The sequence below is a fragment of the Balaenoptera musculus genome, chromosome 10 (assembly GCF_009873245.2).
Source record: "Balaenoptera musculus isolate JJ_BM4_2016_0621 chromosome 10, mBalMus1.pri.v3, whole genome shotgun sequence".
In the NCBI taxonomy this organism is placed as follows: Eukaryota; Metazoa; Chordata; class Mammalia; order Artiodactyla; family Balaenopteridae; genus Balaenoptera; species Balaenoptera musculus.
This window is the reverse complement of record NC_045794.1, coordinates 89,841,259-89,855,949: the sequence shown is the minus strand read 5'-3', so window position 1 is coordinate 89,855,949 and position 14,691 is coordinate 89,841,259. Positions and strand designations below refer to the sequence as shown.

At 45.8% G+C, this 14,691-nt stretch overlaps 1 protein-coding gene across 1 annotated transcript in view; it reads left to right on the top strand.

Annotated features, from left to right (window-relative positions):
* SYN3 (synapsin III) overlaps positions 1-14,691 on the top strand; it is a 451,775-nt gene that overhangs the window by 379,364 nt on the left and 57,720 nt on the right. The gene's annotated exons all lie outside the window — the stretch shown is intronic.

Below are 14,691 nucleotides of genomic sequence, written 5' to 3'. Positions count from 1 at the left end.
AATTGTTTCCTGTCATTGTGAATTCAGAGAAATAGATGTAAAGCATTTTGCAGATGGTGATTCTTCTGTTCCTGTCATCATCTCCACAGCTACTTGTAAGCTCATGTCTTACTCATCTCTTTATCACCTGCAACGTTAGCACCCAGAAGGTAGCAAATGCATATGGCTCCCAGGAGGAAGCCCCTGGAGTCAGTTTCTACAAAAGTAAATAACATATTTTACATAGTCACAGTTGACGCTGTTACCAAACCAAACTTGGGTCCGCTCACCCGCGTGCAGTAAAGCCAAGCTACTGACACTGGGTTGTGGTGAAGGAAAATGCAGATTTTATTGTAAAGGTGCCAATACAAGGAGGACGGGTGGCTCCTGCTCTAAAACCCCGAACTCCCCCTGAAGGGCTTCAGCAGAGCATTTTTAAAGGCCAGGTGAGGGCGGGGGTCGCAGGGAATGTGATCGGCTCATGCACAATTCTCTGATTGGTTGATGGTGAGGTAACAGAGTGGTTAACATGATCAATCCTTAGGCACCAGTAGGTCTGGGGACTCCTGATCATCAAATAGTTCATTTCTTCCATTTGGTGGTGGTTTTAGCATCTGTAAAACAACTCAAGAAGTGTGCATCAGATACTATCATCTAGGTCCTTCAGAGAGGAGCTACAGCAGAAGATATGGGGGAGGGGTCTGTCCCGGGAAAACCTTATAGGGTCCTGCTCGGTTACAACATATTATGACAAATTATACTGGTCAGATTTTTACAGTTGCAAGTGTAGAAATGCAAATCAAATTAGGGGGCAAAAGATAATTCATTGGTTCAAGGATCAGGAAGTCTGGGATAGTTCTTGACAGATTCAGGCAGAGCTGGATCCAGTAGCTCAAATGATATCAGAGCTCTTGGCTCTGTTTATCTCTACTTGATGTTTCTTCAGATAGTCGAGATAGATGGCTGTGGGTGGCCCATTCTGGTCCCTAAGCTCACCGTCCCAGAGGAAGAAAGACCCTGTCTCTTTCCAGCATCTCTGAAAAAATCTCATGGAGGGATACTGATCAGTGCTTGGGCTTCTGGAGATTTACTCCTAAATAAGGGGAGTGGGGATGGGGAAGTGTCGGGGGCTACCGCAGACCACCTCTCAAGCTCCTGGCTCAAACAGAACCGTGTGAGAACATGTGGTCCTCAATGACCCTCTGCTGCTAATTCAGCTGTCACTCTTCTGTCCATAGCTGAATTTACCTTTCTATACCATTTAAACCTGCTGGCCGTCCTTTCTGCCCTGAAACTCATGCCCCTCTCCTGTCTCTCTGCTCTCTCTCTGACCCCTCCGTCACAGTCTCCTTCAAGCGCTCTCCTTCCTGCTCCATCTTTAGCCGCATCTGTTCCATCAGCACACGCTGTCTGAGCTCTCGTCTGCTCTTTCAGCTTCAGCTCCCATCTACACACCAGCAGCCCCTCAGTCACATTTCCTGTGCAGAGCATCAGGCTCTTATACCCAGTTACCTCCTGTACACCTCCACTGCATGCCCCGTGGAAACCTCAGACGCTAAACTTCCCAGACCGTGCCCATTTTGTTTTCAGACAGCCCGCCCTCCTTCCGCATCTTTATCCTCCTCCTCTTCCTGGGACCATCTCTACAACAGGAACCACCAGTCCCTCCATTGTCTTGAAACAGAAATCTGGGAGTCATCTCCCCTCCCCTGTGTCCAGATGGTCATCAAGTCTTGTCACTTGCCCTTTTGTTAATGTTTCTCAAACCTGTCCCTTTCTTTCCGCCTACTGTCACCATCTTGGACAGCTTTGGTAAAGTTAGAGGGTTCCCAAGAATTAAATTCCGTTTCTAAAGCTTAAAATAATCCCAGACAGGAAATAAAAAGAAAGAAATACTTAAAGAGACTGACGCAATGTCGGGGGAGGGGATGCCTCTGAGAAACTCAAGCCCCAAAGGAACTCCCCGAACATGGAAAGGAGGCCACATCTCCGAGGATAAGAAGTGTCACCGCTGGAATAAACTGAGGTTTGCAAAAATGCTGAGATCAAGGGGAAAGGACTTTTCTCCTTCTGTCTGGAATGAGAAAAGCATCAGGAACGGCCTGGACATGCCGACTGAGCAAATGATGTCATATTCATGGCTGAGGGGGAGAAAAACAGAACGGTATCTTCTACAGTACTTCCACCTTCTCTCCAGAAGGAAGATTGTCTGCCTGGAGAGAAGCAAGGAGAACATTTCTAGGAGGAAACTGGTGAAGAGGCTGTCAATTAACTCAGTCTTACTGGAAATCCACCCAGGATCCCATGATTGAAATTCCTGACCCTCCTCAATTATATTTTGCTTCTCTGTTCACACATATTAATTCGTACCTACTCTGTGCTAAGAATCGGAGGATGAATAGGACCCAGTCCTTGCTCTCAAGAAACTGAGGAGACAACCACATAAGTAAATAAGTATAAGATGTACTGAGGATCTGATAGAAGGCTGTGCAGGGAGTGTGGAGATTGAAGGATGGAGCTTAATTCCACCTAAGGGATGGAAAGAAGTTCCCTGTCAGGGTAACTACGTGGTTTGGTGTGCCTGGAGATTTAAGGAATTCTAACAAACAAGAAAGACTCGAAGACAAGAGATGGACCAATACCCTCTTTATTAAAACAAAGAATAGTGGATGTCACAAGGCACAGAAATCAAAATATAGTGAAACGCTGTGCAGTTTGGGGAGCACTTAGATAGTAAGGAGGTAATCATGGGGCACACCAGGAGTTCTAAGAAACCAGTAAGGCTAGACCAATTTAAGAGGGTGGTGTTCTTCCCCCAGGGGCATTTGGTCATGTCTGGAGGCAGTTTTGGTTGTCACAACTGGGGGTGAGGGAAGTGCTAGGGACATCTGGCGTCTACCCGGTGGGAGCCAAGGATGCTGCTGAACACCCTAAAATGCCCCCTACAACAAAGAATTATCCAGCCCAAAATGTGAAGAGCGTCAAGGTTAAGAAACCCTGGACAAAACTAATTTCATTTCCTTTGTTGAAAGTTTTACCAGATTAGAAACCAGAGGAAGCAGTGGTTATTATGGAGTTCAACATGTTTCAAAGTCTGTTCCAAAGGACTATGCTAAAGACTATTTTAGTCAAATACGAAAATTCCATGTTAAAGTAGGTTTTTAGTGCAGAACTTCTCAGAGTCGTAAGTTTGCTCATATACCTCCTAGGGGTACAAGAACATAAAAACTTGTGCAGAATTTTCCAGGTTTACCTGACTCAAGAAACTTTTCACCATTTTTTAATTGAGATGCATGTCCTTTCCTTAATTTGTAAAAACTCTTCGCACATTAAGAACATTCATCCTTTGTCATACTTTGCAATGATTTTTCTCCATTTGACAGTTACATGTCCATTTTATTATTCAGTATTTAACCATTTTTAAAGGTTGTTTTTCAATTGTAGTCACATGTTTCCATCTTTGGGAGGCAGTTTGTCATAGTGGCTAAGGGTGTTGATTTGAATCTACTTGTTAGTTGTGAGACCTTAGGTTAAGTTACTTACCCTGCCCCGCCCTAGTTTCATCTTATGTAAAAGGAGGGTATTAATAGTATCAACCTAATATGCTGGTTGTGAAGATTAAGAGACATTATTCATGTCAAACACATAGTTCAGTGCCTGGAACACAATAGGCACTCAATAAATATTAGCTGTCATTATTATTAAGAATGTTTGGACCTGCTCTGGGAACCCAAAATCCAATTGAAGTCAACAGGGGAGATGTGACCAAACAGCATCCTCTGTCAGAGACTTTATTTCATTTGGCTGCAAGTTCAATGTGAATCAGATGAGTAAGGAGTTGCCAAAAGCTCTAATCCATAAACACCTAATAAATAGGTGAAAATGGGCTCAACCTCATTCATCACTAGGGAAATGCAAATGAAAACTATGATGAGATGCCACTATATAACCACTAGACTAGCTCAAACTAAAAAGATTAATAATACTAAGTGTTGGCAAGGACATGGAACATTTGGAACACAAACACAGAGCTAGTGAAAGTGTCAATTGATACAACTGCTTTGGAATACAGATTGTTATCATCTACTAAGCTGAAGTTACACAGAAGTTCTTTTTATAGGTATACCCAACCTAAATGCATGCGTGTGTGCTCCAGTGTTTATAGCAGCTTGTTCATAGCTGCCGAAATCTGGACACAGTCCATGTGTCCATTAGAAATAGAATAGATAAATAAATCGCAGTATATTCAGACAAATGGAAAATTTCCAGCAGTGAAAATGAATGAACTAAAACTATATACAACAACGTGCATGAATTTCACAAATACACCATTGAATGAAATAAGTCAGCTACAAAAGGATGCCTATTTATATGATTTCATTTATATAAAATTCAAAACCAGGGAAACTAAACTATAGTGTTAAGTGGAATACATATTAAGGTGATAAAACTTTTAAGAAAAGCAAGAAAATTACTGCCATAAAAAAATAGAAGTTACCTTTGTGGAGCAGGGAGGTGTGGCCATTGGGATGCAGCAGGAGTGGTCCAAGTTCTAGTTCTTGACTTGGGTAGTAGTTATGTGGATGTTTGCTTTGTGATTGACAGCTCATTGAACTGTCATTTTTATACTGGGCAATTCTCCATGTGTGTTATATTTCAAAATAAAATAAGTTTTTTTAAACCTCGTTTAGGACATATTAATGGAGATACGATTTCCAAAATAAAGTGAGAGTCCTGCACTGCACTGATTCCTCCATGGCTAGAACATTGTTTTGGGTTCTGGGCTGTAAACCAGTTCTGGATGTTTGAAAGAGCCATTGACACATGAGTATGTCCAGGGGAAGATGAACTGAGCAATGGAGGGCAGAGACATCCAGGCTAGGAGGGCTAGAGACAGTGTAGCCACCATCCCCAGAAACTTGGAGAATTGTCCTGGGAAGGTAAGCTGGGCTGCTGCTATATAACATGTAGCAGGTCACCAAGGGACCAAGGTCAGGGGGAAATGCATGAGAGTTGTGTTGAAAGAGCAACTTTCTAACAATCAGAGGTGAATATTAATGGAATGAAGAGCCCCTTTGGGTAGGAAGTTCTCATCAATGCAGAATTGGAGCAAAGATGAATACTTACTGGAGAGTTTCAAGGGAATTTAAGCATTACGTGAGATTCTTAGCCTGAGATGTTTGAACCCCGTAAAACTGAGACGCATCTGCGTATGTTTATGTGTGGATGAGATATGAATGTTTTGGTGGGGGGGAAAGAGTCCATAGCTTCTTTCACCTCCCAAAAGTTTAACATACCCTGAAGGTGACTGCTACAGTATCTTCCAATGAAAAGAATCTGTGGTTTTGATCAATACTATGAGCTGTCTATTGAAAGGAGTGGCATATCTGTTATTATCATAGAAGTCAAGTTCAAGGCCAACTGCCAGTATAGTGTGGAGGTAGCGTTTGTAGAATCTGAAAGCGTGTTTCTGGTTTGAATCTGGATTAACCATTTACTAGTTGTGTGTCCTTGGGCAAGTTGCCTAACCTCTCCGTGCCTCAATTTCTTCATCTCTAATATGGGGACAATAATCTCCCTCCTGGAGTTGTAATGATGATAGCATCAATCAGCCCAGGCTTAGGAAGGTGCCTGGTCAACACTCAGTGAATGAGAGCTTTAAAAACTCACTACAAACATAAACTATTACTCTGATTACTTAACTGCTTATCTCAACTAAGATGAGATAAGCGGTGGCTCATAATAGACAAAAAGGGGAGGAGAATTAAATTCTGGGTAAATTCTTAAAGTAAGGAAAACGGGATTCCAGCATTCCCAGGAGAGGCCAAGATAACACGCAAACCCCACCCTGGGAGTCACCTTATCCTTGTTTCATAAATTCACAGACTTTCAGGACTTAAGTCCCAGCACCCCACTTAAAAGATAAGAACCTGAGGCCCCAGAGAGGAGAAGGGTCTTGCCCAAAGCCGCATAGTGAGGAAGCATCCACAGTAACAGAACAGGAAGGGAAAGAAAATCCTTTGAGATTATTCAACCCCATTGCATACTTTACAGATAAGAACAGTAGTAGTAATAATAGCCAGAATAATAATAAAAGCTTATGCTCTATGGAGTTTACTCTGTGCAGGCACTGTTCTAAGTGCTTTATAAATTACTCATTGACTACTATCCTCATAACCACCCTATGAGGAAGATACTGTGGGTATCCCCACTTTTCAGATGAGGAAACTGAGGCACAGGGAGTAAGGGGTGGAATGGGGTTCAACCCTGGGCAGTCTGGCTCTGGCTCCTAAGTTCAGTGAGAGGTAAAGGGCACTGCCATGGTCACAGGTTAATAAGCCCAGATGCGGGCTTGGCCAGGGTTTGTCGTTCTACTAAGAGGAGCCTGGAGTAATGAGGGACAGGGATGAGGCGCCCTGGCAGACAGCCTGTCTGTTCTGGGGGGACGAGGTGGCAGCTCCTAAATGCACTGTTTTCCAGCCGCCCCGGCGTCTTGCACACCCCTGCTTGGCCAGGGCCGCTGCTGTCATCAGCTCCCAGCGACCTGGACTCTGCTGTCTTCCCTCGGGCTGACTCACTTAACAAGACTTCCCAGCACTGGCCACTTTTTAAAGGGGGAGTAGGTGGCCAGATAACACGGTAATGGAGAGAAAGGGCTAGAAAATGAGCAAATGGGGGAATGGAACCCAGGGGAACAGTTAAGAAATCAAGTGCTCCCCAGCACCTGGGAGATCACCAGGGAGGAAAGTCACTCTGTGCTTCATGCTCAGCAGAAGCTGAGTCAAGTGAGAGCAGGGGAGAGGCTCCAGCCTGCAAGGCGTGCCGGGGAAGCAGTGTTCACGGGCCGCTGCCAAGTTGTGTAGGAGGAGAGGAGAGAGGGACACACACTCCCTCCAGCAGCCTCCCTCTCAACTCCACCACCCACCAAGTCCCCCCGCAGATGACCACTGCCTCCTTTACTCTCTGCTTCTCTTGAACAAAATGGGCCCTTAAGGGACATCCATCTGTCCTTTACACCTTAGTGAAAATTGTAAACACTGTGTCCTGCTTCTCAGAGACTCTGGCATGAGTTGCCCTCTCTGTAAGCACAATAAATACTCTGGATCCTCATTATTCATGGATTCTGTATTTCTGAATTCACCTACTCACTAGGAATATATTCGTCACCCCAGAATCAATTCTCGTAGGTTTTCGTGGTCATTCACAGACATGTGCAGAGCGGTGAATAATTTGCGTGTTCTTTTCCCAACTGATGTCGACCAGGAAACACTCTTCTTGTTTCAGCTTGTAAACAAGTGTCCTCTTCTTGGTGTATTTAGTGCCACACTTTTGCATTTTTGTCCCTTGTGTTGGTGATTTCATTGTTTAAAATGACTCCCAAGCGTAGGGCTGAAGCGCTGTCTGATGTTGCTAACCCCAAGCAGGCTGTGATGTTTCTTATGATAAAAAATGTATGTGTTAGATAAGCTTCATTCAGGTATGAGTTATGGTGTTGTGCTATGAGTGCTATGCTATGAGTTCAATGTTAATGAATCAACCATATATATTAAATAAGTTGTCTTTAAAAGGAAGCACACATAACAAGATTATATATTGATGAGTTGATGAAAATGTGACCATAGGCTTGCAGGAAATGAACCCTAGGAGCAGTGGTTCAGGATTCGCTAATTCAGTGTTTGCTGCAAAGTTACAGAACATAACTACTGTGAATAATGAGAATGGACTCTGTGTGTGTGTGTGTACATATATGTATATATCACACACACAAACACACATATTCTGTAAAGAGTCCTAAGGGCCTCTTTCTTCCTTTGGATGCCAAAATGCCACAGTTCTAAGCACAAACAGAAGCAAACTAAAACAGTTATTTCATGACTCTGTCCAGCCTGACATCTGTCATGTTGAAGATGACATCACCTGGATCATCAACTCGTTTTCCTTACGAGGGTTTAAGGCCGAGATCTCTACTGGTGACGCTTACTCGGCCAATCCCCGCATATTTGCACCATCCTTGGTTGGCCTGGGTTCAGGAAACCTGGGTCCTCCCGCCAGCCTTGCACTCCCTGGGGCCCACAGTATCCACCTGGGCAAGTCATTTAAACACATAAGTGCAGGGTGCCAAATATGTCAAATATACACGATTCTCCTCACCAATCACTTGGAAGAGCTAGTGAGTAGAAGTGCATTAAAAAGTATGAAGCGCCACGTGAATGTGAGGTGGAGAGGTAAACGAAGAAGAGTGTGGGCTTTGGACTTAGACCTCACTGGGTTCTGATCTGGGCTCTGCCATCGGCTAGCATTGTGACCTGGTACAAATTCCTTGCCTTCTCTGGGATAACTCAAAGCAGATCAGATGGGATGAACAAAGGTACACCACCTGGTACAACAGGATAAGTGCCTTCAACATCTCCTCTAACCCTCAGAGGTGCCCTGAGAGCTATTTCTTTTTTTTTTTTTTTTTTTTTTTTTTTATAAATTTATTTATTTATTTATTTTGGCTGCGTTGGGTCTTTGTTGCTGCGCATGGGCTTTCTCTGGTTGTGGCGAGCGGGGGCTACTCTTCGTTGCGGTGCGCAGGCTTCTTGTTGCAGTGGCTTCTCTTGTTGTGGAACATGGGCTCTAGGCGCACGGGCTTCAGTAGTTGCAGCACGTGGGCTCAGTAGTTGTGGCTCGCGGGCTCTAGAGCGCAGGCTCAGTAGTTGTGGCACACGGGCTTAGTTGCTCCGTGGCATGTGGGATCTTCCCAGACCAGGGCTTGAACCTGTGTCCCCTGTGTCGGCAGGTAGATTCTTAACCACTGCGCCACCAGGGAAGCCCCTGAGAGCTATTTCTGATCCCAGCTTTCCAGAGGTTCCAAGAGTTGTTTTGCTTACAGTCACAGGTAAATGACGGAAGCGGGATTCGAACTGAGGTTGTCAGGTCCTTCAGCTCTTTTCTTCCTGCTGCCTGGGACCCTCAGGAACACCCTGGTGGAATCATCTCTTCCCATCATAAGGCGACCAGCCAACTTAATTGGAGAGTTGATTTATAAAGAATTTCACAGGGTTCCACCCAAGAAACATGTCCGTACCTTGGAGACGAGCACTGACCTTTGCGTATGAACTGCTCTTGTTGTCTGCTGGACTGATCTCACCCCAGGCCTGAAGCCAAGAATAAGAACCCTTGTGCAAGAGAATGGGAAGAAGACAAGGAAGAATATCACCCCCTGGCACTATGTCTTAAAAACAGCGTACCCCCCAATCCCTTACAGGCCCCGTTTTGTCAAGAGGGACAGAGACGCAGGAAGAGACTCACCTGGAAAGAATAAATTATCTGCTCTTGTGTGCACTGACCACACCACTCCTCCATGGAAAACAGAATATTTTTGAGCTGACAAACATTGAAAAACAGTAGGACTTCCTTCTTCTTTTCTCTCTTTTCCTGGCAACGTCTGTTGACCCATCCTGGCATAGTATGCAAGAAAGGCCAGAGAAGTCATTCCCTAGGAGTCTCCCCAAAAGAGGAGGGGGCACACATCGCCTGTCGGGGGGTACTCTGTATAATTTCCCACAACTTGATGACCAGCTCCATACTTTTCCCCCAACATTCAACAGTCACGTGCAATTTACAAAATTCATCCACACTGGGAGCCTGCTCAGTTTCCAGCAGTCTTTTGATGAGGGTATGGTTATCATGATACCCATTTAACAGATGAGACCAGCAGAGATCGAGGAGGCGAAATGATTTGGCACAAGGTTGCACATTGTGTGCTGGGAAGGCTGCACATTCTTTCCCCTGGTCCTGGCACCCATGCCAAGGAAGGAAGCCTCCAGAGAGTTCTGCCAGCCCACCTGGAACACAGCCTGTGTGTCCACTGAGGTCTTCCTCAGCCAAAATGTGCAGGCGCAGCCCATTGTTACTATCAGCAGGCAGTAGAAGTGATGTCCTGAAACAAGCAGGTGCCACCTGTTCCCTGCAGCCGCGGCCCAGGCCAGCCTCCCACCCTGCTTCCTGCAGATGAGACCAGCCACACCTCTGGCTTCTTGGAAATAAATCCACTTGGAGGCAGCTGGCATTGTTGCCAACAGGTGGCAGCAGCAGGGTTGTTTGTGGGAGGAAGCCAGAGAAGGATGTAAACAGTGGGCTTACTGCGTTTTGGAGAGAGAAGAGAGTGTGTGTGTTTGGGGGCAGGGCGAGCAGACGTCTTACACACAGTTACCAGCATCCTCTACTTAGCCTCCAGACAGATGAACACTATTGACAGAACCTGTCCTCTCACCTTGACTACTGGCCCCCAGCCCCAAGAAACCTTCACACCAACACTCCATCCTCCAGTAGTGAGGCCATAAGATGCAAGGGAGGCCACGTGGGACAGTGAATGCTGTTCAGGCTTTCCCATGTCATGACGCTCGTGGAAAATGGTTGTATTGAGGATTGAGTGGGTCAATGGAGGGGGCTACCAGCAGCTGAAGAGAAGACCCTGGGACTTCCACCCACTCTGAGGGATAAGGGAGCAGCCGCAAGAGCACCTATTGGGATGCGTTGGGTGATGAACCGAGTTGAGTGTAGCCCCTGAGTCAGACAGGCCTGAGCTCCTTGACAACCTTCTCTTCAAAGTGGGAACTTTGTAGAAGAACCAGCAGTCTCAGCGTCACCTGGGAGCCCCTTAAAAATGCAGAGCACAGACATATCCTCCGACCTGCTGAATCAGATGCTGCATTTTAACAAGATGCCCAGTGACCCGCGTGCTGCTCTACACGCCCAGAGGACGTGAACTCAGATGCTCACCGGGTCAGGATAGTTACCCGAATGAGTCAAGAGTCCAGGTGGGGACTGTGATGACCCAGAGAGCCCAGGCCAGCCTGCATGGGCAGCCACACACAACTCAGTCCCAGCCGGACAGAGCCCTGAGAGACTGTGTGGACCTGATCATCGGAGTCTTTCATAAGCCGATTCTCTGAGTCTCTGATATGAATTCTCCTGATTTTAACATATTGAAAACTAATTTTAAAATCTTTTGAAACGCTGTACAGGCCAAGTAAAACACATCTGTAGTCCACTGAACGCCCTGGGGCACCAGTTGGGTGCCTCCAACTTTAGACTCAGTGTGGTCTTACCCTCTCTTTACAGGGAGCCATGCAGCCTAATGGTTAATGCCACAGACTCTGCAACAGCCCCAGGAGTTCAAATCCCAGCTCGGCCACTTCCCAGGTCTATTCTGTAGCCTTGGGTGAGCACTTGACTTGGAGTCTTTGTTTTCTCATCTGTAAAGTGGCCCTAATAAGTCTCCCTAATGGGTGAAGAGTTGCCCTGCAGCCTGACTGAGATAAAGCACTTTAAAAATCTGTGGATACTTAGAGATGTTGATTCACTTCCTCTAGGGCCTAAATGCTCCCTCTACTTTCCAGTGCTTACAGATCACTGGAGACCTCGTTAAAATGCAGATTCTGATTCACTAGGCCTGGGTGGGGCCTGCCTGAAAGTCTCCATTTCTCACAAGCTCCCAGGCAGTGTCAGTGATGCTAGCCCCAGTCAGGTAGTCATGCCAGTCAGGGGTCAGCAGACTTTCTCAGTACAGGGCCAGATGGTAAACATCTTAACCTCTCTGGCCAAATGGTCTGTTGCAACTGCTGGACTCCACCATTGTGGTATAAAAACATCCCTAGACAAGAGGTAAATGAATGCATGTGGCCGTGTTCCACTATAACTTTATGGACGCTGAAATTTGAGTTTCATATAATTTTCACGTGTCATGGGATTATCGTTCTTCTTTCAATTTTTTTTCCCCAGCCATTTAAAAACTATTCTTAACCCGTGGACCTCACAAAAACCTACAGTCAGCCTCCCCCGCTGGATTATAAACTCGCTGGGTGCACAAGCTGCACCCACTAAGTCCACCTTTCCTCCTGACCCGGCCAGTGCCCTGGACAGCGGGAAGCCCCCTCCTTCACCCTGCACAGTGTACAGGGCCCTGGGAAGCTGAGGTGTTGCCTTTCAGAGCTGACACTTGTCAGGTGCCTCCCTTCCCTTCCATTCAATCTCACGGTCACACTTTAACTCTATAAACACACGGGCAAAAGAATCAGTGACCCAGAGCTCAATAACAACAGAAGGAGTTTTGATTTATTAAGGGGAAGAGCAAAGGAAAGGAACCAGCAAACTGATAAGCAGGATAATTAGGCAGTTCCCTAAACAGTCCATCAAACCCTCCGTTGTTCCCATCACTTCCCACCACCCCTTCCGACCCCTGGCAGCACGTGACCCAGGCAGCCAGGGCGAGGACATCCGTTGGACTCTGGGTCTCAGCCTTTGGAAGGATTGGGGGAGGGGCAAAGGCTTTTGAGAATTTGAGACCAGGGCTCTTGTGTTCATTCAACCAACATTAATGGATTTGGTGCCCAGCTGTTCTGAGTTAGGGATTCAGTAAATGTTTATTGAATATCTCGGCAAATGTTTATGAACATTTGTTATGTGCAAGGAATGGGCTAGACCCTGGGATGGAGGACTCTTGGTTAAGATCCAGACATGAAAAAGACATGGCTCCTGAATGCAGGAAATTTACCCACAAAAGACACAGGCTCACACTAGACCACAGTCTAGGGCAGTGCTTGCCAGACTACCTCCCACAGGCCAAACCCAGTCCCGGACCTGGTTTTGTTAATAAAGTTTTATTGTAACACAGCCCTGCCCATTTGTGTACATATTGTCTATGGCTGCTTCCACACTATAGCATCAGAGTTGAATCATTTTCATGACCTGCAAAGCCTAAAATATTTACCACTGTATTCTTCACAGTAAAAGTTCACCAATCCATGGTCTAGTGCCATGCTTTTCCAAATATTTGTATAGCAAACCCCAGTAAGTAATACATCCTGTAGGAGGAGGCAGACGATAAAATAAACAAATTAAACTGCAATATGTCAGGTGACGAGAAGGGCTCTGAAGGCAGAAACAGGATAAGAGGGAGAGAGCATGATGGGGGCAGGGGCGTGGGGCGGTTATCAGGGAAGCCTTCCTGTGAAGTGGCATGTGAAGGAAGGAGAGAGTGAGCCACGTGGACACGTAGAGGAAGAGCACGACAGCAAAGGGGAGAGCATGCACAAAAGCCCTGGGGCAGGAGTGAGTGCTTGAGGTGAAAAGTGATGGAAGTAAGGCTGGTGATTTGGGGAGAGGTGGTAGACAACTGACTACAGTCAGAGAAGAATGAATAAACCCTATAGCAGAGATACAAGCCAAGCGCTGAGAAGGAGGTCCAGATAAAACTAAACCATGATGGAGGGGGAACCTCCACTGATTTATTAATTTGTCCAAAAATCACGTCTTGTAAGTGTGTGTAGGGACTGTGCTGAGGCAACAAATAAGCTCCTTCAAGGAGCTCCCTTTCTCATAGTGACAGAGGCCATGCAAGCAAATACATCATGACGGAGGGAAAAGCAGGAGCACCTTTGGGGGGACCAGAGAAGAATTCCACACGATGGGAAACCTCAGCTGCATCTCAAAGGATGAGGAGATATAATGCAGGTTGATAAAGCCGAGAAAAGCATTCCAAGCAATGAGACCTGCACACACGAAGGCATAAAGGCCCAAGAGAGCATCGCAAGCTGTTGGTACAGTGGGAACAGTGACTCTCAAGCCTGGCAGGGTGTTAGAAGCACCCAGGAAGCTTTGAAATTATACTTCTACCCGGGGCCCACCCCCAGACTTTGCAGTGATTGGCTGGAGGAGGACCCAGGCACTGGGATTTTTTTTATCTCCAGGAGATGCTAATGTGACACCAGTAGTTCAGAGCTCTGGGCTGGAGGGAGACATGGAAGAGTAGGTGAGACTGGGCAGGAGTCATGGCCAGATCATAGATGCATTTTATGCTGCCCTCTACAATGTGGACTTTATCTTCTAGGTAAGAGAGAGACCCACTGGTGGGGTTTAAGCAAAGAATGGGCATGGTTGGATTTATAAGGTAGAAAAAGCACTCTGGCAGCAGTGTGAGAGGAGAGGAGAGGAGTGGGAGCCAGGAGGGGAAGATTAGAAACCCTGGGAGTTATTAGGGAGACACTGCATCAGTTCAGAGAAGAAATAAAGGTTTGCACCCAGGCAGGACCAAGGCAGTGAGGAATGAGATAAGGATGCAGTCAAGAGATATGGGGAAAGCAGAATTGAAAGAACTTAGGGACTGCCCGGATTCAGGGCAGGAGAAGAAAACTGAGAATATAATGATTCCATTCACTGAAATATGAGATCAAGAAGGCTAGGCTTGAGGGGGAAGATAATGAGTTCAGTTTTTAACATTTTGAGTTGGAGGTACCAGTGGAAAATAACAACAATAATAATAATCACAAGCCATTTATTGAGCACTTACTAGGTGCTGGGCCCTGTACTCCATGCTTTATATTCATTGTATAACTTAATTGTCACAACAGCTCTATGAGGTAGATAATCTGACTGTCCCCATTTTACAGAGGGGAAAACTGAAGCTCGGTAAGTGAGAAGAATGATACTTATTGTATGCACATGCCACTTTGCAGAGCTGGGCACATGGTGAGGGCTCAGAAAATGGCAGTAATATTAATTATTACTATCTTCTCTCCACCGTCGGAAGGAAACCCAGGCCAAGTCTGCAGGGAAGGGAACCAATCATATTTAGAAGCCCTGTTTCTATATAGATGTATATATACTTAGTATATATGTATGTATATAGTATATAGAGATGTATATTTAAATGCCTTAGTGTGTGTA